The sequence below is a fragment of the Canis aureus genome, chromosome 9 (assembly GCF_053574225.1).
Source record: "Canis aureus isolate CA01 chromosome 9, VMU_Caureus_v.1.0, whole genome shotgun sequence".
In the NCBI taxonomy this organism is placed as follows: Eukaryota; Metazoa; Chordata; class Mammalia; order Carnivora; family Canidae; genus Canis; species Canis aureus.
In genome coordinates, this window is record NC_135619.1 from 16,212,155 (window position 1) to 16,236,569 (window position 24,415).

General features: G+C 40.2%; 1 long non-coding RNA gene across 1 annotated transcript in view; it reads right to left on the reverse strand.

The window, feature by feature from the left end:
* The window catches only part of LOC144320431 (uncharacterized), a 50,358-nt gene that overhangs the window by 15,367 nt on the left and 10,576 nt on the right, over positions 1–24,415 (reverse strand). Inside the window, exon 2 of the long non-coding RNA XR_013385985.1 lies at positions 23,835–23,954. This is a non-coding gene — a long non-coding RNA (uncharacterized LOC144320431). The remainder of the gene's footprint in view (positions 1–23,834; positions 23,955–24,415) is intronic.

Sequence of the window (24,415 nt, forward strand, 5' to 3'; positions counted from 1 at the left end):
TTCTGGCTCTTGAAACTGTATGTAGTAATTGCCCCAGAATTTAAAAATCATCTGGGGAGTTCCTTCTTCCGCATCTAGGGTACAAACAGCTAATGACTTTGACATTTTGTAGTGTGTGTGTGTGTTGTAGAGGAAGAGGTTGTACTGCTTTCTGAATAGTGTCTTGAAAATCACTGTATGATAAGAAAGTTGTCTCTTCTCCCCGGAAAGACCTGAACAACGCTTATTTGATTAGACTTTAAAACTAAGTTTAGGGGATCCCTGGGTGGCGCAGCGGTTTGGCGCCTGCCTTTGGCCCAGGGCACGATCCTGGAGACCCGGGATCAAATCCCACGTCAGGCTCCCGGTGCATGGAGCCTGCTTCTCCCTCTGCCTGTGTCTCTGCCTCTCTCTCTCTCTCTCTGTGACTATCATAAATAAATAAAGAAAAAAAAACTAAGTTTCAAAACTAGTAAATCAATAATATGTAGAGAGAAATCTTTATAAGGTGTCTTGGAGTCTATGCTCTTGCACTTGGATACACTGGTTACAGAGTTGCTTTCAGGCTGGTTTTGGTGGTGCTGTTACTGTTTGTAAATCAGTGTTGTGACTGTCTTCAGGGCAACAACTCCATCAGTTTGTAAATTAACCTCTCATTTTCTTGATCAAAAGATCTTACTTGAGGGGCACCTGGGTGGCTCAGTGGTTGAGCATCTGCCTTTGGCTCAGGTTACAATCCCGGGGTCCTGGGATTGAGTCCCACATCAGGCTCCCCACAGGGAGCCTGCTTCTCCCTCTGCCTGTGTCTCTGCCTCTCTCTGTGTCTCTCATGAATAAATAAAAGCTTTTTTTAAAAAAAAAGATCTTATTTTAACACTATTCTCATTGCCTTCATTTTATGCCTATGTTGATTTGATCATTAGACTATGTTCCGCATACTACCCTTCCTAAACTTGCTGAGTTCCCTGTGACTGGGGAAGCGAGTCAGACCTTCTTCCAAATGCTTCCATCTTCTCCAACTTTATAGTCTCATGCAACACTTGACAAGCAAGGAAGATCTCATCAAATAGTCTATGACTTTACTATCTTGATGGTTGTGTTTAGTTTATATTAGTTATTTACATTCTGTCCCTCTTCAAAAACTGTGGATGGTTCAGTTGGGGTTTTCAGCTATTATCAGTTACCTATCATCAATCACTGTAAATTTTTGAACTGTCAAGTAGACTTCAATATCTTAATGGTTTGAAATACTAAAAGGAATTGAACTAATAAGCAGAATTGCTTCTGCTTCAAAGTATATGCTGGATTAACTCCTAAAGTAGTTAATTACTTCTCAGATGAATCTCTAGTTCGGGGGTAATTAAAGGAACCAGTAAAAAAAAATTTACTTCTGGTAAAAACAGAAAACTTAGGCCTTTCTCTCAAGCTGGTTACAGTTTGGTTGGAGACAAGACTAATGTATATAAGACAACATGTACAATGTGAGGCATTTGATTACTAAGTCATAATGGTGCTCGGTAAATTAGAGGGGGCCATAATCCCTGAGGATTGGTTAATGAATAAAGGCTTCAGAGATGAGGTAAACTGAGTCAAGTATTAAAGGAGACTAAGGTTTGGAAAGGCAGAGGGAGAAGAGAAAGCATTCCAAGTGAGACGCTGACAAGGGCAAATGCACAGAGAGAAAAACCAGTGTGGTCAATGGGGTGGTCAGCCTGTCTACTACAGGGGTTTGGAGTATGCTGGCAATTATGTAAATTTGATAGATAGGCATCCAATTACGATGGGGCTTTAAAGCTACACAAGGGACGCCTGGGTGGCTCAGCAGTTGAGCATCTGCCTTTCGCTCAGGGCGTGATCCTGCAGTCCCAGGTTGGAGTCCCACATTGGGCTCCCTGAATAGAGCCTGCTTCTCCTTCTGCCTATGTCCCTGCCTCTCTCTCTGTGTCTCTCAGGAATAAATGAATAAAATCTTTAAAAAAAAAATAAAGCTATAAGAGGCTAGTGGTTAGTGTAATAGAAAATCAGAGTCCACTGAGGATTTTGACCTAGGGAGTGATATTATAAAATGTTTCCAGATTCTATTTCTGACAGTGATACAGAGAATGAAGTCAGACTAGAAACAAGGCAGCTGAACTGGCTTAGCAGTAAAGGAAAACAGGACATTCTGACTATAGGCGGGGAAAAGGCAAGAGAGAATTCAAAGGAAATTTCAACCAGCCTTGGTGTCCGGCTAGATGTGGATGGAGTAAAGTCAAGGGTAAATCTGGAGGTGGGTGAAGGCTGGGGTGGGGATTTCAATGACAGAACCAGGGAAGCCAGAGGAAGGAAGTGCCTTTGAATGTGTGGCATTTGAAATGACACTGAGCCATTGGACACTGTCATTTGACAGTGAGTAAGGAGGTGACACCATAGAAAGCTGATTTGAGAGTCATGAAACTTTGTTTCAAAACCTTAGTCTGTAACTATCTCCCACTGATAAGGAGAGTAGGACCTGACTCACCTGGCTATGGAATTGACTAACTGTGGTCAGAATGTGAAAGTGTTTTGTAAAGTGCTATCCAAATATGTGTCTTCAGCATTTTACTATGAGTGCATCTTCTCTCCGGCTGCTATGATGCTGAAGAGGATGGAAAACGTCTGTGCATAAATTTCACTCTGGTATGTTTTGAGATATATCATATCTGGTGACAGGGAGACTGGCTGGAAAGCCTTTGTAGGGAAACAGGTAAGAGATGGTGATGAGGATCTGGCCCCGGGTAGTGACAGTGCAGTTAGAACTCAAGAGACTTAATATGCTTTTTAGGAGGAACTGATTGGATGTGGGAAATGAGTAAGAGGAAGGATCCTAGGGTGACATCCAGGCTTCTCATATGGGCAATTGATAGACTGTGGTTTAAATTACTGAGAAAGAGAAGATGGAAGGAGGAGCACACTGGATCAGGAAGGAGTATCATGACTTTAGTTTGTACACTGTGGTACACAGAATCACGCCCCACCCAAAGAAGTCCATGTTCTAATTCTCAGAACCCATGAATATGTTATCTTTTCTGGAAAAGGGCCTTTATAGATGTGATTCAAGATTTTAAGATGAGATTATCCTAGACTGTCTGGATGGGCCCAGTGTCCTTTTGAGTGAAAGAAAGAGGCAAGGAGAGTGAGAGAGTGGAGGGATGTGAGAAAGATGGGCCACTGCTGGCTTTAAAGACGGAAGGGGCTGCAAGCCAAGGAATGGGGATGGCTTCTACAGGCTGCAATAGATAAGAAATGGGCTCTTGGGCAGCCCCAGTGGCCCAGTGGTTTAGTGCCACCTTCAGCTTGGGGTATGATCCTGGAGTCCCGGGATTGAGTCCCACATCAGGTTCCCTGCATGGAGCCTGCTTCTCCCTCTGCCTGTGTCTCTGCCTCTCTCTCTCTCAATCTCTCTCTTTGTGTCTGTCATAAATAAATAAAATCTTAAAAAAAAAAAAAGAAAAGAAAAGAAATGGGTTCTTACCTAGAACTCCCCAAATGTGGGGTGTATGGCTAAAACCTTGATTTTAGCCAAGTGAAGCCTGTGTTGGACTCTGGACCTTCATAACTGTAAAATAACACATTCTGTCATTTTAAGCCACTAAGTTGGTGGAGATTTTTTGCAGCAGCAATGGAGAACTAATATAAACACATTTGAGGTATGTAGGAGTCATCCATGTCGAGATCTAGGACAGTTTTATATAGAGGTCTGGGATGGAATTATATAGCTATCTATAATTAGTCATTTGCACATGTCATATATATGTGTGTGTGTATTTATGTATATTTTAACATCTCTGAAATCAGGATGTGTCTTACAATTGATAATATAATTGTTATTGTCAGGGAACAGATGTGCTGTCTATGCATGTCCAGGTGGCTAGAGAGACAATGTTATCTCTGGACATTTCAGTCAACAAAACCCAAAGACTGTTTGAGAAAGGTATGTGAGTTGTTGTCTGAAGACTCTCTGTTAATAAGTTTTGGTAAGCTCAAGAAAGAGCCAACCTAAAAATCTTCAGTGTAGGTGTCAATGACTTGGAAAAATTCTTCAAGACATTATTAATTCTTTCAAGTAATGTCAATTTATCAATGTTCTTGATAGAACAAGAGATAGCGCTATGATGGAAAAACAAACATATAGATGAATTTGAGTCAAAAAGTAGCTCCGAGGAGTTGGATTCCAAAAAACTTAAATAATATATTGATCAATATAGTGTGCTTATAATTCCTTTTTATACATGCACAAAAGTCTAAAAGAACTTTTAAAAAGTTATGAAATGAAACTTTTAAGTGATATGAAAGCATCATGTCAACCTAATTAACACCATGCTTTACTCCTGCCATTCACAAAGTAATGGTGAACCTTACGATCGAAAGGACTCTAAAACTTGACGGTCTTTATAGCCATAGAGATGGCTAAAAGATTCAGAAAATACAGAACAAAAAGAGCAGAAGATTCACTGAAAAAGTCTCAGAAATATCAGAATCAAATAATTTGAAAATATGTATCTAGAGCCACAAAAATATTTATACTCCTTAATCCCATTTTGGGTAATTTATCCTAAGAAAGTCATCTAAAAGAATAAAAAAATGATTAGACAATGGAAGGTTACTTCCATGAGGAACTGACACGGATGACAGTATCAGAAGCTGACCTATGACAATGAGTCCCAGCACTCTGACACTGGCAAGTACACTACACCTCATGCCAAGTGAGAAATGCAGTTCATAGTTATTCAGAACATGGTAGTAGCTTTGGTGAGTCATGACTTGTGTACTGATACTCTTTTGCCCTTTCCAAAAGGGTATACAGAGCATCTGGACTTCTCTGTGTAATCTCAGGTTTATACTTACCAAGACATAGGAGATAATTGGATCAGTTTGAGCCCATCCAACATGGTGCCATGCTGTTGGGCAGAGTGTCTTACAGAGCCACTTCATGGGCCTTTCTGATATCCAGCCTAAACGTGTCTCCTTTGGCCCAGACACAGATCCCTTGGTCCACTAGTACCTAGAGTATGAAACTTTATGAGGAAAGAATTGTCTGTGGCTATTTTCCTCAGAGGCAGGCTATGACCATGGCAGGTATTTAGAATTTCATGGACTACCTAGAACTACACAATTTAGGAAGGGAGAAGGGGTACATTTTTTGTTACAGAAAAAAGGAGATAATCTAAATATCCAAAAACAGTGAAGTAGATTATTTCATTATTTTAGTACATTCACTCAATAGAATTTTATTCACATTTTGAAGATGACAATTACAATAACAAGTAGCAGCATGGAAAAAAGAGAAATACAATACTGAACATAACTACTAGTGAAGCTTCATAAAAACACGTATTTATATTGAAAATGATCATAGTTGCATAGGGAATGGGATTTATGAGTGACTATTTTCTCTATAATTTGAATTTTATGAGGCATTATGATGTTATTTTATAATCATAATAAAAATAAGAGAAAACACGATCTGAACAACTGTGGTTTATGAAATAAAGTCCTCAATCTAACTTCAAAAAAGATATATAATCTGGAGTTGCAAACTACTAAAATACGAAATAATTAATAGAAACTTTATGACAAGTGACCAATAAAGGTCTGATCTGAATAAATAATGATTTAAAATGGACTCATAAAGCCCCTAAACAGAATAACCATTTACTTTCATGTTCCTTCATCAGAAGTAAATTTGTTACCAATACAGTGGTTCTTACAAAATCCAAAATAGATTTTTATATAACTTCTTACTTAATAACGTTCTTAACATCTTCAAAGATCTCAAAAGATTTTCACATATAAGAAGCTTTTCTAACTCTAACAAGTGGGTAGTAATGGTCAGTCTCATTTTGTGGTGGAAGAATTGTTTAAAGACGTGTCCAAGATAATCCACTGCCCAAATATTCAAGTGAAAAATATAGTTAGCCTTTTGACTGCTTAACTGATAACAACTGCCCAGCAATCTGTACTCATCGAGCATTGCTGAGCAGTAATTTTCCAGCTACATGAAACTCATGTCTTTAGATATCAAGGACTCCCACTCCTACATTGAGAATTATTCTCTTCATCAATGCATCAAAATTTTCTGTACCTTCTTAAATGTATATTGAACATAATTTAGCCTTTCAAAATGGAGAGTTCTAGTTATGAAGATGATTTATCAACAATGATATACTAACTTCTTTGCAGTGATGACTTCTTAGATTATTTAGAATTATGATCATTTTTTATGGAAAAATGGCCCCAGATATATTTTTACCTTTTGCATTCTTGAATATATATGTGTGTATACACAAAAAGACACATGTGCAAACACACACACGGATTCCATCCTGGCAACCCTGCCTACTTTCTTACTGCCTCTTCGTCTTCTTTTTTTTTTTTTTTTTTTTTTTTAAGATTTTATGTTTTTATTTATTTGAGAGCTAGAGAGCTAGCAGCGGAGAGCAAAGGGAGAAGGACAAGCAGATTCCCCACTGAGCATAGAGCCTGATGCAAAGTCAACATGGGGCCCATGAAGGGTGATCCCACAACCCTGAGATCATGAGCTGAAATCAAGAGTCTGATGCTCAATCGCTCAACCAACTGAGACACCCAGGGGCACCCTTACTGCCCCTTCTTAATTTCTTTTTCTTTTTTTTTTTATAAAGATTTTATTTATTTATTCATGAGAAACATACAGAGAGAGAGGCAGAGACCCAGGCAGAGGGAGAAGCAGGCTCCATGCAGGGAGCCCGATGTGGGACTCGATCCTGGGACTCCAGGATCACACCCTGAGCTGAAGGCAGATGCTTAACCGCTGAGCCACCCAGGTGTCCCCCCTTCTTAATTTCTACTTCTAATTTGCCTTGAACATAAACACTAATAAGCAAGTTTGTAAAAATGTGTTGTAGAACAAGAGTTTAAAAGCTCACTTTGAGTACTTATATATATGTAAAATTGTAAGGATGCAGTTATTTAGAGGCTCCTTTATGGAGAGATGAGATTGTTGGAAAAAGAAGCCCTAATTAAGGAAAGGTTGAGAAATAGTTATGCACTAGGGACCTTATATTTTATGCCTCACTCCTTGACTTCTAGAAGATTCCCCATTTATCTGGAAGTGCCCACCCCTCCATCTATGTGTTATAATGGGAAAAGCAATGGTTGGGTGCTATGTTCCCCTCTCACCATAGGGTCATAAATGTTTGGCACAGGTAGGCACATGACTGAAGACTGGCCATTTATTTTCTTCCCTGGACATTTGAAATCAGAAGGAAAAGACAGAGAAAGGGAGAAAAATCAGTCCCTCTTTAAGTGGCCGGATGCATCAGATGAAAATTTTGTGAACTGGCAAAGGTCATAATTTCCATCCCATGAACACAAAGGAAGAGAAGGCATTAGGAGAGGATGGAGCAGATGCACAGAGAAAAGAATGGTAGGAGAGGCCAGACAGCTTCTAGTGCCTTCCTGAAGCCCAGCTAAATCTTTGTCCATGAGTTCTATGTAACCTAGGGTGACTTTCAAAATACTTAACAGTGGCATAGGAAAAAAAAAATCAGGTGAAGGTCAGATGGCTACTACACAGTCCTGGAAGTCTGCTGCCCTTCCAGGCATTACCCTTTTTGTGATGGAGCACAGAATCCTGAGAAATCCCCAGAAGATAAGCAGGGGTGGCTGAGGCATGAGGAGGCCTTTGGGGGTCTCAGAGCACCCAGGAACAGAGCATTTTATTTCTTTATTTTTAAAGGAAGGAAGAATTCCCTTTTTTTTTTTTTTTTAAGATTTATTTATTTAAATAGACATAGAGAGGCAGAGACACAGGAGGAGGGAGAAGCAGGCTCCATGCTGGGAACCCAATGTGGGACTCAATCCCAGGACTCCAAAATAGCACCCTGGGCCAAAGGCAGGCGCCAAACTGCTGAGCCACCCAGGGATCCCCAAGAATTCCCTTTTTTAAAAATATTTTATTTATTTATTTGAGAGAGAGAGAGAGAGCATGCATGCATGAACAAGGGCAGAGGCAGCCAGAGGCTCCTTGCTCAGCAGGAGCCTGTTGCATTTCAGGGCTCAATGCAGAGTTCCATCCCAGGACTATGGGATCACGACCTGAGCCAAAGGTAGACCCTTACCCCACTGAGCCACCCAGGCGCCCCAGGAACAGAGCATTTAAAAATGTAAATCTCACAGAGGAAGACCTAGACATGGCCAACAAGCACATGAGAAAATGCTACGCATCACTTGCCATCAGGGAAATACAAATCAAAACCACAATGAGATACCACCTCACACCAGTGAGAATGGGGAAAATTAACAAGGCAGGAAACTACAAATGTTGGAGAGGATGTGGAGAAAGGGGAACCCTCCTGCACTGTTGGTGGGAATGTGAACTGGTGCAGCCACTCTGGAAAACTGTGGAGGTTCCTCAAAGAGGTAAGAATAGAGCTACCCTACGACCCAGCAATTGCACTCCTGGGGATTTACCCCAATGATACAGATGCAGTGAAACGCCAGGACACCTGCACCCCGATGTTTATAGCAGCAATGTCCACAATAGCCAAACTGTGGAAGGAGCCTCAGTGTCCATCGAAAGATGAATGGATCAAAAAGATGTGGTCTGTGTATACAATGGAATATTCCTCAGCCATCAGAAAGGACAAATACCCACCATTTGCTTCGACGTGAATGGAACTAGAGGGTATTATGCTGAGTGAAGTAAGTCCATCGGAGAAGGACAAACATATGGTCTCATTCATTTGGTGAATATAAAAAATAGTTAAAGGGAATAAAAGGGAAAGGAGAAAAAATGAGTGGGAAATATCAGAGAGGGAGACAGAACATGAGAGACTCCTAACCCTGGGAAATGAACTAAGGGTGGTAGAAAGGGAGGTGGGTGGGGGGTGAGGGTGACTGGGTGACGGGCACAGAGCGGGGCACTTGATGGGATGAGCACTGGGTGTTATTCTATATGTTGGCAAATTGAATACCAATAAAAAATAAATTTATAAAAAAATTAAAATGTAAATAACCAACATCACCATATAAGAGCAATCAACTAATTATCAGCCTTGTCTGTGTCCTTATAAAAAATTCTGCTTTTTCATTTCAGGTAGTTTGAGTGATTTCTGTTATATACAACTGTAAATCCAAAAAATATGATTTGTGCTGTGTCATGGTTTGCCATCTATTTTGCTGACTGAATCTGATGGTAACTTCAGAAAGACTTAGGGGCTGGAATGAACTCTGAAGTAATTTTGTCCAGTCTCCCACTCAAATTTACTTTTCATCCAAATAATTTATCACAAGGAAGAAAAAAAACTGACCCTTTAATTTAGTCAAAGTACAAGGAATAAACACACTAATTAGTTTTGTTCATGTTACAATGTAATACATGGTCATTGCAGAAAATTATTTTAAATCAAGATTAAAAAAAAAACCCTCTTCTCCAGTCATTAACTTCAGAAAATTACTGTTAACACTTTGATTTGCTATATCCTTATTTTCTAGACTTTCTAGTTTTTGCAAGAATAGTTTTACATGGCAGCCATGTCTTAATATATTATGCTCTTTCTTTCCACAAAAATCCAGATTTTAATTTTTTTTTTTTAATTTATGATAGTCTCACAGAGAGAGAGAGAGGTAGAGACACAGGCAGAGACACAGGCAGAGGGAGAAGCAGGCTCCATGCACCGGGAGCCCGACGTGGGATTCGATCCCGGGTCTCCAGGATCGTGCCCTGGGCCAAAGGCAGGCACCAAACCGCTGCGCCACCCAGGGATCCCAAAATCCAGATTTTAAAAATCTCTTATCCTGTATTACATTTCTTGGTGTTGAGGCATTGGGGGAAGGGAGGAGGACAGATCTCAGAGTTCTTCGAGGTACAAGGTTTATGTAGCTCTTTGCTCCTTGCGCACAGTGCAGATCTCAGGAGAACAGGGTTGACCTTATTTCCAGGCAGAATTATTCATGTCACTACTTTTACTTTGGAAGCTGCTTAGCAAGTCATGTCTGACTGTATGAGAAGGGATGAATTTACACATTCAGCAGCAGGTGCACTGAAGTCAACTAAGTCCATTATTTAATCTCCAATATTAGCTCCCGAATTGCAAAATGGGAGGAAGACAAATGAGTTATGAAACCTCATATATCACTTAGCTTCCTTACTTTTATCCATTGGGAAGGAAAGTCTTGTCAAGTAAGAAAAGCTGTTTGCATTTAATCACTTAGACTTCTATCTAGAGTATTTTTAAGGGGATGCAAATTGTTGGTGTTAAAGATCTGCCAGACCAAACGAAGTGGCTGGCCACTGCATGGGGACGAATCACCCATAGTGCAGCAGAAATGAAGAGACCTGAGAATTCAGATGGCCACGAAGGAATAGCCAGGGACACTGGAAATAAAGAGCAGCAGGTAAGTTCTGTGAGGCTGGGCAGACCTGTGCTTCTAGAAGCCCGATAAAAGGAAATAAGAAAAACTACTGCCATTTCAGTCTGCATGGATAACAGTGCAATGTTCAAAAAAATGTAGTGGTTCACCTCCACTCCACATTCATCATCTTCTGTCTGGATCAGATGCTCAGTTCTGCAAGCCATTTTTGAAGAAGGAGGTTGGCAAATTAGAGTATGTGTCCAATAGTAAAACAAGCCAGAGGCAAAAGGGAATATAAGGAGGTTTTAAGGTAATAGGTATGGTTCATTTGGAGAAAAGAAGACTGAAAGAGAGGATGTCACTCTCTTTATAAATTTGAAAGCACATAAATGTCTATCAAAAGGAAAATATTTAGGGGCACCTGGATGGCTCAATCAGTTAAGCATCTTGCCTTCGGCTCAGGTCACGATCCCTGGGTCCTAGGATCAAGACCTATGTTGGGCTCCCTGCTCAGCAGGGGAATTTGCTCCTCCCTTTCCCTTTGCCCCTCCACCTGCTCATGCTCTCTCTCACTCACTCGCTCTCTCAAATAAATAAATAATTAAAAAGGAAAATATTTAAATATAGCATGTCTGTATTATGGGGCACTATACACAGCCATTAAGAATCTCACATTCAAAAAACAAAGTGACAGAGTACAAGTACAAAACAAATTTGCTTAAAAAATAAAATTTTTCTTCTTTAATGTTTATGAATTTTCTATAATAATATTACTTCTATATTAATATTAAAATCTGCATATAGACAAAAGAGAAAGCAGAAACAAAAGTCTGAAATGTTGAGGTGGCAGGAGGGGAATGTGTGAGTATGTATATGTGTATGCTGAGAGATTATTGTTTTTTCTCTATTTTTATTTTAAATTATAAAAACAATACATGAACACTTACTATTAATAATTAGATAATAATTTCAATCATTCAACAAATATTTATTGAGCATCTTTTTAGGTACTTCTACTCTTACTGGTTCTAAAGGACAAAATAAGTAGCAGTGGATAGAAGAGACATGGGAGTAGAAGGGGGCTCAGTTAAAAAAAAAAAAAAAGTCAGAACTTCCAACAGAATAGGCTGCTTTATACAGTGAAAAACTTCCACGTCACTGGAAGTGTTCAATCATGTACATTACTGTGGGAATTCTTATATTGAGTGATAAGATATAGGACTTCCAAGATCTCTGCTGATTCTGAGGCTAAATGACTTTCTACATTAATGATAAAGATCAGGAGAGAAGTCCTCACCACTCATCCACCATATAATATTGGGCAACTCAAGTTCCCTCTGACAGTTGTTTCTAAAATAGGAGAAATAACACTGATTAGACCAATGGAAACTTGACGGGTAAGATTGAGAATGTTTCTGAAGTACTTAGATCACGTTTAGTAGATAAATGAAGTCATTTGTTGTAAGTGATCTAATGCAATTCTCAGGGCTACAGCATCGTCTATAACATTAGAATCTTTAATGAATGTCTTAAACTAGGATTGCAAATCCTTACTTTAAAAACCTTTGGTTCTACATGGGGCTCATTGTTCATCTATTATTTCCACACTTTCACAATACCATTAGGTCACAATGTGACCTCCTTCGCATGGGCATGCTCATACCACAGTGATTCAAAAAATATCGTTTTGGAGATTGGGGCATTTAAAAAGGAAAATGATAATTAGAAAAGCAAATTAATGCCACAATGAGCTACCACTTCACACCCCCTAAGATGACTGTACTAAAAAAGACACAATAAGAAATGTTGGTGAGGAGATGGGGAGATTAGAAGGCCCATAGAGCCCTGGTGGGAATGTGAAATGATGCAACCACTCTGAAAAGTAATTTGGCACTTCCTCAGATGCTACATGTGGAGTTATCACATGACCCAACGATTCTACTCCCATTTCTTAAGCCAAGAGAAATGAAAACTACACCCACACAAAAACTCACAGGTGAACATCCATAGCAGCATTATCCATATAGCTAAAAAGTAGAAATAGTTTAAATACCCACCAACTGATAAACAAAAATATAGTATTTGTAAAATGGAATATCATTCAGCAACAAAATGGAATGAGGTATTGGCAGGTCCAATAATATAGGGGAACCTAGAAAACATGATGCTAAGTGCAAGAAGCTAGTCATAAAAGACTACACACACTGTATTATTCCATTTACATGACATGTTCAGAACAGGCAGATCTATAGAAACACGAACTAGATTAATAGTTGCATAGGCCTAGGAGGCTGAGGGAGGGGACAACACAACAGTAACTGCTAGTGGGTAGAGTGTTTCTTTTTGGGGTTAGGAAGTATTCTAGAATTAATTGTGTTGATTACACAACTCTGAATATACTAAAACACTGCATCGTACGTTTTAGGTGGGTGTTATTTCAAATGCCATTTTGAAAAAAGGAAGAAAATTATGGTTTTACAAGTTCATTTCAGCTTCCTACATTTCTTTGGCTGTTATCAGGCCTGCTGTAATATTTCCTGGATATAGTTTCATAACCAAGACACCACTACAGAAATAGTGTGTGGTCTTCCAGTACAATGTTCCACGGTGAGTCAGAACTTTCAAACAAAGGCCACAAGGTAGAACAAGCTGGCAAACCAAATTTAGACCTTGTGGAAAACATTGCAAATGTAAAATATTAGCTTTAGGACCTCATGACCTAGTTGGACCCAGTTAAAATTACTGTAGATCAGAGCTTCATCACATGGATCAAAATCTAACCAGATAACGAAGTAGATGTTCCAATGTTTCAAGGTGCACTAGTTAAAAGCCAGTCCCTGATTTGAGTCAAAGTCCTCTAAAGATCAGAAAAGGATGTAAGAGTAATTTTTAAGTCGCCAAAAAGGAAATAAGGAATGAAGCAAAAAGTCACAAATGAAGATATTCACCAAAGAACAGGGAGTAGTGGCTAAAATACATCTTTTCTTTTCTTTTTCTTTTTTTCTTGCTTGCCTTGTCTTTCTAACAGAATTGAAAGATGCCAAGGACAGGTCCCCTGTGCCCTCCTTTTGAGGCCCTCTATGGCATTTACACAGTATCCTACCACAAGGAATTATAGTGACCTAAGGCCCTATGCCATCCAGCTTCTGCCCACCCTTACCTCACCTCCTTCCACACCTGCTCCCCACATGCTGGTTCCCACCATTCTCAAATCTCAGGCTCTTGTCCACCTTAAGCCTCTGACCATACTGGTCTTCTGCCCGAATGCTCTTCCATGTTCTTTTCATGGTTCCCCTTTTTTAAAATTTTCAGGTCTCCACTCAAATGTTACCTCCTTCGAGAGGCCCTCCCTCATCCATCCCATATAAAGCAAGTCAGTTCCCATGAGAGTCTGTCATTTCGTCCAATTTGTTTGCTTCACAGTATTTATCACAAAGTATTTCAACAACATTCGACAAATATTTATTCTGTCCCTAGTTTTAGGTGCTGGGGATACAGCAATGTACAAAACATGTAGTTCAATTTGTATTTGTGGTTTCTTGCATATTCTTTGTCCTCCGTATCATAACCTATCATATAACCTTCTCTATCATGTAACTTCTTTGTAAGCAGGAACTGGCTAAAAGGGAGGCAGCATGATGTAGATAGAGGCCAAGAGCAATAACTGCAGAATTAGGATGGAATCCTGGATCTTCCACCTAACCAAATTTTTATTTTATTTTATTTTATTTTATTTATTTATGATAGGCACACAGTGAGAGAGAGAGGCAGAGACATAGGCAGAGGGAGAAGCAGGCTCCATGCACTGGGAGCCCGACGTGGGATTCCATCCCAGGTCTCCAGGATCGCGCCCTGGGCCAAAGGCAGGCGCTAAACTGCTGCGCCACCCAGGATCCCCTCCACCTAACCAAATTATTTAATCACTCTGAACCTTCTTCCCCATCTGGCATAATAATAGTACCTTATTTGGGGGGTTATTACAAGGACTAATCAAATAGTATGGTTTAGTCACTTAGAAAAAAACTTTAGCACATAGTAAACCCTATAAAAATGTTTATCAGAAAAATGTTTTTTGACCATTGGACCAATCCAGTACCTGACAAATAGCTATTGTAGTTAAATGGATTAATAATTACAGTGCCTGTGGTTAAACATATTTTAACTGGGCCAAAACTTAAACAGAAAGTTGAATTAACAAGGGTAAAATGCTACTTTTCATTTCTGAGCTCCTTGTTGGAAAAACTTCTTTGGTCTTAGGGAGAGAAGGTGACATCCCTGGTCAAGTCCAAGCCAGAGGCAGGATTCTCTTTGAAATCTGCTAGGAATATTGTGGCTGTTTTCTACCATAGGAGATTCTGGGACTTTCCAGGAAGGAAGGTTCTGTCAGAATTCCACTTAGTCTATTTTATCCACCATAAAACTGAAATAGAGTTGTGAAGAGGCTAACCACTAGCCATTTTCAGTAAGTCTTTCCAGTAAAAATTAACCACCAGATGTATAAATGTAGTGCATCTGCACCTGAATATTCTGTATGTACAAACTTCCACGAAAGATAGAATCAAATGGAATAAGGATGACTATAGTCATCAAAGCCATTGGGAGCTGCTGGTAAGTATTTACCAAGATCCTATCAAATTCTGGCATTTTTGAAAATGTTGATGGGGGAGACCAAAAACACAGAAAAGCAAAATATTTTGTCACAGATTTGCCTTCAAGAAGTCCACCATCTACTTAGATCAAAATCTCCATACATCAAAATGGGGAAAACTTTATAAAGGAATAACAATATATGGGAGGCAGAATAATGGGAAACACCCTCCAGAAATGTTGACAACCTAATTTCAGGACCCCTCGCTATGTTAGGTTACATGGCAAAGGGGAATTAAGGTTGCAGATGTAATTAAATTGCTAATCAGCTGTCCTTAAAATAGGGAGATTACTCTAGATTATTAAGGTGGGTCAATGTAATCACAAGCGTACTTCAAAGGGAAGAAGGAGGCAGACAGTGTTAAAGAGATGTGATGACAGAAAGCAGGCTCACAGAGATACTATTTTGCTGTCTTTGAAATGAAGGAAGGGAACCATGAGCCAAGGAACGCAGGGAGCCTCTAAAAGCTGGAAAATGTAGAGAAACAGATTCTCCTCAGAGCTTCCAGAAGGAACAAAATCCCATCAACATCTTGATTTTAGCTCCAATGAGACCACTCTTAGAGTTCTAGGCTATAGAACTGCAACAGAATAAATGTGAGTTGTTTTCAGCCACTAAGTTTATGATAATTTGTTACAGCAGCTAGAAAGCTGATACAACATATAATAAAACTCCAAGTATTATCCTAAATAAATTAGGAAGGGGAGAGACAACAATGCTGACTAAAGCTATCAGGGAAAGTGTTTTTGAGTGCGAAGGATTTCAGATTGCTCTTTTCATAGTTTAGAGGATGAATGTAAAAAACAAAAGCTCAGTATGGATACATGCTCAATCTATAAAATCATAAAGGGAGTCTGGATTTATTTACTAAATGCCAGTTTACCAGAGCCAAGAAGTACCTCCCTGAAACAAAAAAAGTAGCTTTAGTATAGATGGCTGGACAAACAGCTGGACAGATAGATAGGTTGAGATAAGCGGGGTGGAGAGGACAGAGAGAGAAAGAAAGAAAAGGAAACCGTTATTTATGCAATGTGGGGCCCTTTTATCCGGAGAGGCTGAAAATACAAAAAGATTTAAATTTTTTGGATAAATTCAGGGATGCCAGATTCAAAATGAGGTCAGGGAAAACAAGATGTTTGCAATGAAAGTTGAGCCTCGGTCATACAGAAAATTTGCTTTTCCTCAGCCCGACTTGCAAAATTCTGTCCAAGACAGACCTAGCTTCCAGCGACTTAGAGCCGACACAGTAGGACAATTTCTGTTTCTGATCCCCGGTTTGGGGCTTCCTTGGAGAATAACAAAGCTGACGAAACTGTTCCTCTCCCACCACACTATACCGTGGATGTGTTTCGGTCCAAACAGAGCAAACAGGAAAGGTCCTCATGTGTTCTTTGAGGGAGGAAACTGAAACCTGGCATCTTGGGCAGCTGAGAGCATCTTTCCTACCTGAGGGGGGGGGGGTCATTCACACCACTGTTCTCTTGCTGCACCCACACATGATTGATTACTCCCCTTCCACAGGTTCTTCTCCCCTTCTCAGACCGTATTCTCTACTTCTTATTGGAGTGCCTTCCTCTGAGCTGCCGAACAGCACTCAGTTCCTCAGGGAGCTACAAGACCGTGATGGATGAGGTGACACCTATAAACTCTGCCGGGCCTTGCTGGTTCTTGCATCCTCCAGATCAGAGGTCCACATGTGCATGGATGGGAGACATGGGATCAGTCTGAACCTGTTGCAGCCCATGAGGCCTGATCAGGGGGCGTTGAGGGGACGGTTTGATGGAAGCATCACTGCAACTGCTCTCACAGTTATGGGATGAGACCCGAAGACCAGACGTTGAGCATCGCTCACCCTTTCAGTGTCCTGGGTTGACATGTGAGAATCGGCTAAAGTCCTGTACATTCACTTAGGTCTTTAAACCAGTAAGATTTAGGAACTAGGTATGGTGGACACCTTCTGATCTAGAATCTGACAGACTCAAAAAATGAGAGCTGAAGCTACCAACTTCATCTGTTTGCTTTCCTGTGTAAATTGTCAGAGTGACTACAAAGTTGGTTGTAACTCATTTCAAACCCAGACATGTACCTGTCATGCTTCATTTTAGAGAGTGATGGACTTAGACATGTTTTAGGTTCCCAGCAACTGTTCAAAAGCAGATAAGAAATATAACCAACACGCACGAGGCTGAAGTAAAATCATTTGACCATCACATTAGCATCATATAAGCCAGGTGGGCCTTTTTTCACCTAAAAAAGTTACTGGACATTTATAAAGTTTGGGGAGTGGAAGGCCTCTCTGACCAACATTGCTAGCTGTTACTCTTTCAGGAGAAAGGCCTTATCAGCACCAAAGGAAAATCTTGGAGTTAATTCAGGAGGCATTTTAAACAGACTGTTTTACCAATTGAAGGCCAAAAGGGCAATAGGAAACAAATGACCATAAAATGAATTTTCTGCTGCTGGAATAAAAAAGCTCCCTAGAAATTAACATCTCTGCCCTGCTGATCCATGGATACGGATTTCCAGTAATATTCAAAGAACTTTGCTCTTTTATCCCTGCCACACCTCTTGTTCTTTCCAGTGTTTATTTCTATTATCATCCACCAATATATGAGGCAATTTTGTGCATAAGGCCTTTCCTAAAGCTTGGCTCAGTTCTATTAACCTTTATGCGGTAATTTATAGTTAAGATCTAAATGGCACTGGTGCATGTAAATAGTGTCTGTGGGCTCTGCCATCATGAGGAAAGCACCGTGTGTAAGTGGCTCCAACACATTTGCTCAGAACATTATGGAAGGAACTGCTGAGATGTCTGTAGGAAATTATTTAGTGAAATTCTCCAAAAGATGAATATGCTTTGGAACAGACTTTCTGTTGTGTTGAGTCTAATAATTTTCAGGGAAATGTGTGGAATCCAAGTCAATTTCTGAGATGCTCACCTAAAAAGAAAAAAATTTCCAAAGCCAAGAAATTGCAGGGACTTTTAAATTTCCTTGTAATTTGTCATCAAGGATAAGTGGATTTGAGAAAAATTTTCTGTATCTCCAGAGTAAATGCAAGGAAAGTAAAGATATCCTTTGACCAAGTTGATACCATGGAACAAATGTCTTTCCTTTCATTTTCTCTTACCCAAAAGGAGCTTACCTCTGACCATTCTCCAGATCTGCCCATCCAGACTCAAAGCAGGCCCTATAGTATCCTACTGGCCCAGTCAATTCACTGTTCAGAGCTCCCCAGAAACTTGACTGGCTTCATATCTACTTCTATCCATCCATCCATCCATCCATCCATCCATCCATCCAGTCATTAATATTCTACTGATGGCCTGTATTTGTGAGGCCCTATGTAAAATTCTGGGATACAACTGTGGGCAATACAAATATGGCTCTTTCCTTATGGAATTGTAAGTCTCAGCTGGGAAAGACACATTCAAAAGATAATTCCATAAGTAATTATATAATTGCAGTTGGATCAGTGCTCTAGAAGAAAAGTATGGTTCAATGAGAGAACTTAACAGGAGTTTAGGGATTTCTGGCCTAGTCTGGGTGGGGAAGTGGGGGAGACAAAAAAAAAAAAAGCTTCTCAGAGGAAGTAACATTTGTGCTTGATTCTTAAAGGAAGAATAGGAATTCATCAGGCAAATAAAATGTGTAAAGTGTGTAGAAAGATAGGCTGGAGGGAGAAGGGAAGGAGGGCAGGAAAGTAGGAGTTAGAGAATCTAGGTGGCCACATAAGCAAACAGGAAGGCTTTGGTATATAAAGGGCCTGGGTATAGTGAGTGACAAGGGAGAGCAGCTCAATGTGGAGCATGACCAACAGGGGTGGGGAGCAGGAGATCAGGCCAGATTTTACTCTTGGAAGGGTTTAGAAAGAAATAGTTGGGTCATCTTAGCTTGCTCCCAGAGCAGTCAAAATTCTGAACCTGTGGCCTTCTTGGGGTTCTCAAACTGGTTGTGCCCTAAACCTGTCAGACCTATATCCCTGAGGCCAAGTGAAATGACACTGGCCCAAATCTGCATGTGATGAATAACTAGTCAATCAAGAGCATAAATGCCAAATGCAGTGTGTGGACCTGGTCTGACTTTTAATTTGACTAAGTCAATTGTAATTAAACATTTGGAGGACATTGAGGAAATATAAAGCAGATTAAATATTAGATGACATAAAGAGATTATTGTTCGTTTGTAAGTATAAAAATAGAATTGTGTTTGAGAAAGAGTTATTTTCTCATAGTATTTAAGAGTTAAATATCATGATATCTATGATTTAAATTAATTTCAGCAAAATTTTCAGGAGTTATATATATAAACAACCGACAAGAAACAAACTAAAAGGTTTCCTAAAGATTTTTATATAATCTCAGTAAGAATACATTACAGGATATAGAGAACAATAGGAGCAAAGATGTAATGAGTAAAGCGTAAAGTATGCTTTAGAAGAAGCAAGTGATTCACTTCAGTTGGAGCTCTTGAGTCTGTTAAAAGGAATGCTAAGAAACAAAACCAGAAAAGAGAGCTGGCCCCCATTACAAAGGACCTTGAATGCCAGACAAAAGAGTGATGGCTCTGTGTTGCAGGCACTCAGGGATCACTGAAAGTGTGTGAGCAAGAGAAAAGCATGAATGCAGGAAAAAGAGTAATTATGCCACCAAGCATATGACAGAAGAGCCAAGAAACTTATAATAAATAGTCACTGTGCTCAATTCAAGTGTCAGACATTGTGAGCAAAAGGGTCACAGAGGCTATAGTCCAATGGAGGAATGAAATGTTAAATGACTACACAAGCAAGAGTTGTGAAGGAAAAGTACTAGGTGTTGGGAGAGCTCACAAGGAACCTAATGTAGATGAAGGGATCAGGAATTCACACCTGAAGTGGTAACATCTACTGGGATGTAAAGATGCTCTGAAGTCAAGCGGGGACCAGAAGGAGATAGAGAAGGAAGAGCTGGCCAGGCAGAGGAGCAGGCCAAGCACAGGCTCTATGGCAGATGGGAAAATGGCTCTTGTGACCTTCCAAAAAAGGCCAGTGCTGCACAGCAGAAGCTGGGGGGGAGATTGTGGCTTGACATAGGGAAGCATAAGGCAGGGTTAAGTCACCCACCACCTTAAGCACAGCTGATTGGGTCAGGAGCCAACACCTGACCAAAAGACAGACTCCCCAAAGCTCTCCAGTCCCCTATGAGGTGACCTAGAGTGACACCAGCTATTGACTGCCTGAACTACTTAAAGCTTCTCTCTTGGGAAGTTTGAATATGGGAGACAGGGAGAGAAAGACGCAGAAAGAGAAAAAAGAGAAAAAAGCAAACCAATAGATAAATAGAATACAGTCAAGTGGAAGCACAGAAGCAGACACCTGGGCCAGGTAGCCCATATTAAATATCTTGGCTTTTATCTTAAGAACAAATACTGATGAGGAGTGATAAGAGGAGAGCCTGACCTAGGACCTTAGAAGTAGAAACAAAGAAGTGGGGCGGTTAAAAATAAAAATGTCCACAAATTCTTTGACATTTCTCCCTTAATTCCCTCATGCTAAGTGTGGGCTCTACTTAGTGATTAGCTTCTAACAAATAGAATATTGCAAAACTGATGGTGTATGATATTCAAGATTGGGTATAAATAGACTACAGCTTTCATCTTAAGTCTCCCCTCGCCCATCCCCTCCCTCTCTCACTCCCCCCCTCTCTCTACCTGTGGGGAGAAGCAAGCTGTCCTGTGGTAAGCAACCCTGTAGAGAGACCCACCAGGTAAGGAACTGAAGTCTCTGGCCAATAGCCAGAAAGGAACAGAGACCTGCTAACAACCACATGGATGGTCTCTGAAGCAGATTCTCTAGCCCTGATCAAGCTTTGAGATGACTACAACCTCAGCTAAAGTCTGCCTACAACTTCATGAGACCAACTAAGCTAAGCCACTCTCAGATTCTTAATCCTCAAGAACTGTGTGAAACAATAAATATGTCATGTTTAAGCTGCTAAACCTCAGCATGATTTATTATGCAGCACTAGATAATGAACATAGAGGAGAATGGATGACACTGGCATTACATGGGTAGAATTGCTAGGACTTTGTAACGATAGCTGTTGGCCATAGGAGAAAAAAAACAAGTAAAACGGATTCTGAACTTTGAGTCTGACTCACTGAGGTCCCATTTTAGAGAAGGGGAAAGAACACTGGAGGAAGAACTTCCAAGGGAAAGAAAGTAATCTCCATTTGAACTCATTGAAAATGAGATGCTGGTGAGATTTTCAGGTGCAAGTGTCCAAGAGATTTGGAAATCTGGAAGGGTGTTAAAGTGGTCATCAGGATAGAGGAGAACCGTGGCAGTGGAGAGCACTTCCATGGAAGGCAAGGAGATAGAGATGAAAGGCAAACCATAAGGAACATATGTGTTTATGAAACTAAAGGAGGAAAAAAAGTAATGCTCAGAAAAAAGGGTGAGGAGCCCAAAGGGAGTCTTGGTAAAGAAAAGGAGTTCAGTAGTGCCAAAAACTGTAAAAAGGAGATCCCTATCTCTAAAAAGTCCTACCTCACATTGTAATTCTGTATACTTGATGTAAGCCAACACTGGCTACATGGATGAAATCAAATTTCAAAGTCCACAGCAGAGAAAATAAGACCTTGAGTTGTAGTGACCCTCCCAAAGCATTTGCCACCATGTAAAGCTCTGCTCAGACCATCTATATGTCGTTCTATAATGTCTCTCTCAAACTGCAAGGGAAGGGATGTTTGTGATTATCTCTAAACAACCTGCTCTTCTGACATATGGGGATTTTTCAAGTTGCAAAATATGGAGGCTACTCATTCACCTCAGAGTAAGAGTTTCCAGTGTAGGGAGACTTGGGAGGGTTGAGGAAGCAAAGTAAATGGTTTCCAGAACTATGTGGCAGGCCTCACAGAGAACTAAAATGTTGTTTGAAATAAAACAGCAGTTTCTCCAGCATCTCACCACTCCTGAAGCAACTGCTGCATCCTATTCCTTTCCTGGCAGACTTATTCTACTAACTGATGGTTTTCTATACCTTCTTTCATCACTTGCATTACTGAAGTCATCTTTTGGCTCATAGTTTCTGCTTACTATCTTCTCTTCCCACATCCCTAGTTTTCTGCATGGACACTGGACTACCTGGTTTGTAAATGAGTCTGCTCTTTTCTCTTTCCAGGTCTCTCTGTCTCAAGTTCCGACTTCCCAAGAGAAAGGCTTTGATTGGTTCAGATAATAACCTAGTGCCACTCCCAGCTACCTCGAGGGGGCCTGGAGAGCCTAAAGCAGGCTATCCTTTTGGTCAGGTGTTGGCTCCTGGCTCAACCAGTTGCTGCCACAGTGGTGGGAGAGATGGGCACTAAGTCTAGAGAATTCCCTGTGGCCTCTTTTTCCCAAAAGTAGACCATGGACTTATGAATCTTAATGACCATTGAAGTACAAATCCCCCAGTGAGTTAAAGGTAGAAATGGTTCAAAGTTTCTTCTTCCAAGTATGGATTTATTCCAAACAAGTTTTTATCTTTAATATTAGTTTAATTTAGCAGCAACTACCTATGGTACTAAACCTCAAAGTGGCATCTGCTGGCTACTTACAGAATAAAAACCTAAGGTAGACATAGAAAATACAAGCCTTTAAATACAAGAAGCCTTTAAATTATTTCAGTGAATTCTGCCTAACCTTAGCCAGTTTATTCCTGCTTTTCATTTTTTTTTTCTTTTTTTTTGAGAGAGAGAGAGAGCACGTGCGCAAGCCTGGTTGTGGGAGGGGGTACAGAGGGAAAGGGAGAGAGAATCTTAAGCAGGTTCCATGCTCAGCACGGAGTCGACACAGGGCTCCATCTCCTGACCCCTGACATCATGACCTGAGCCAAAATCAGGAGTCAGACACAACCCACTGAACCACCCAGGCACTCCTCCTGCTTTTCATTCCTATTCATTCATTCAGCACTACTACTTGGTAGTAGTTTTTCCTAACCTGATAAATTATAAAGACAGTTAATAGAGAAACCTCATCCTCAAGGAGCTGACCTTCAAGGGAGGAGAAAGGAGCTGCATCTTTCTTCTCATCTCTCTTTGGTCTAGTTCAGTTTTCTCTCCCTCCTTCACCTTGTGCATCTTCTAGAAACATGAGTGTTGAAAAAGGAGAGTTGATATCCAGTTCTCCATGTGTCTTTACTACACTTGTCAAGGATTCATAGAAACCCTAAGTGAGGGGCGCCTGGGTGGCTCAGTTGGTTAAGTGTCGGACTCTTGGTTTCCACTCAGGTCATGATCTCAGGGTCTGGGGATGGAGCCCTGTGTTGGGCTCTGCACTCAGCAGGGCCTCTGCTTGAGGATTCAATCTCTCTCTCTCTCTCTCAATACATTAATCAGAAAGAAAGGAAAGAAAGAAAGAAGAAAGAAAGAAAGAAAGAAAGAAAGGAAGGAAGGAAGGAAGGAAGGAAGGAAGGAAGGAAGGAAGGAAGAAAGAAAGAAAGAAAGAAAGAAAGAAAGAAAGAAAGAAAGAAAGAAAGAAAACAGACTCTGGTTCTACCAACAGGTAAAAAGCAAATGTGGCAGGAAGAAAGGGCAGTGGGAGACAGAGTATGTCTTTTTCAAATTTATATGCCTTTATATTGTTCAAATTTTTAGAAGCTTTTTTCCAGAAATAACTTTCTATAACAGAAAAAGGAAAGGTTTTTTTTTTTTTTTTTAAAGTTTTTGTCTATAAAGAAGGAAAAGAAATGAGCAGGGATGGGCAACTATGAACAAATGGAGTTGGTAAAATTTTCCATGACCCTACTGGCAAGATTATTTTGGTTTCATTAAAAAAAACAACAACACAAAAAGTCATCTCAAAGGAAGCATTGTGAAGTGAAGGAAGAACATACCATGCTTCAAGTGACTGAAAAAAATTCTTTTGTCCTTTAGATTTGCTGGATGCATGTAGATTGCTTTCTTATCCTTGAAATTCATATGACCGCATTCCTTCTTCACTATAGAAAAGCAAACTGACATGATAAAAAAAAAAAAAACAAGCATTAGATTTTAGAGATAGGCAATGGAAAATCTGGTGGTAAGGGGCCAACAGGGCACGGTTTCTTATATGTGTGAGCTTCCTGTAATGTGGAATGCGTACGTGTGAAATCACCAGTCACTACATTTGCAATAACTTAATAACATGACCGTTCCTCCACCCGTCCTCTTTCCCCATACCGAGTTCCAGTTTCACACTGGGCCACTTACTGTGAAGCTTTACAAAGAAAGAAGGAAGTAAACCCACCAATGAGGCAGCAATGTGTTTTAAATGCCACATTCTTAACTTGATGAAAGTTTCTTTTATCATATTTATTAGTAATGCTATGCAGTTCAGAGTGGATGGCCCAAATCTTGTATTTAATTGTCTCCCTGTGCCCTGTACCTTTCAAACATATTAATAATTATTGAGAAGACTTTCCCTCACTGGGGCAGA